The sequence below is a fragment of the Mesitornis unicolor genome, unplaced genomic scaffold (genome assembly GCF_000695765.1).
Source record: "Mesitornis unicolor isolate BGI_N332 unplaced genomic scaffold, ASM69576v1 scaffold42334, whole genome shotgun sequence".
NCBI lineage: Eukaryota > Metazoa > Chordata > Aves > Mesitornithiformes > Mesitornithidae > Mesitornis > Mesitornis unicolor.
In genome coordinates this window covers 1-368 of record NW_010183087.1, presented here as the reverse complement: position 1 = coordinate 368, position 368 = coordinate 1, and positions in this window count along the sequence as shown.

The following is a 368-nucleotide window of genomic DNA, read 5'->3' as shown; positions in this document are numbered from 1 at the left end:
CCACTTCCATTGGAGAAGAAACTTCTTCTCAGTGAGGGTGACAGAGCCCTGGCCCAGGCTGCCCAGAGAGGTTGTGGAGTCTCCTTCTCTGCAGACATTCAAACCCCGCCTGGACGCCTTCCTGTGTAACCTCATCTGGGTGTTCCTGCTCCGGCAGGGGGATTGGACTGGGTGAGCTTTGGAGGTCCCTTCCAATCCCTAACGGTCTGGGATTCTGTGGAAGGGACCACAAGGATCATCCGGTCCAAGCTTTCGTGGTAAAATAGAGTTGAAATGGGATCAGGCAGCAACCTGTTAAGATGAGTCTTAAAACTGATCAGTGTAGGGGGATTCACCACTGCCCTGGGAGATTGTTCCCATTTCACGGA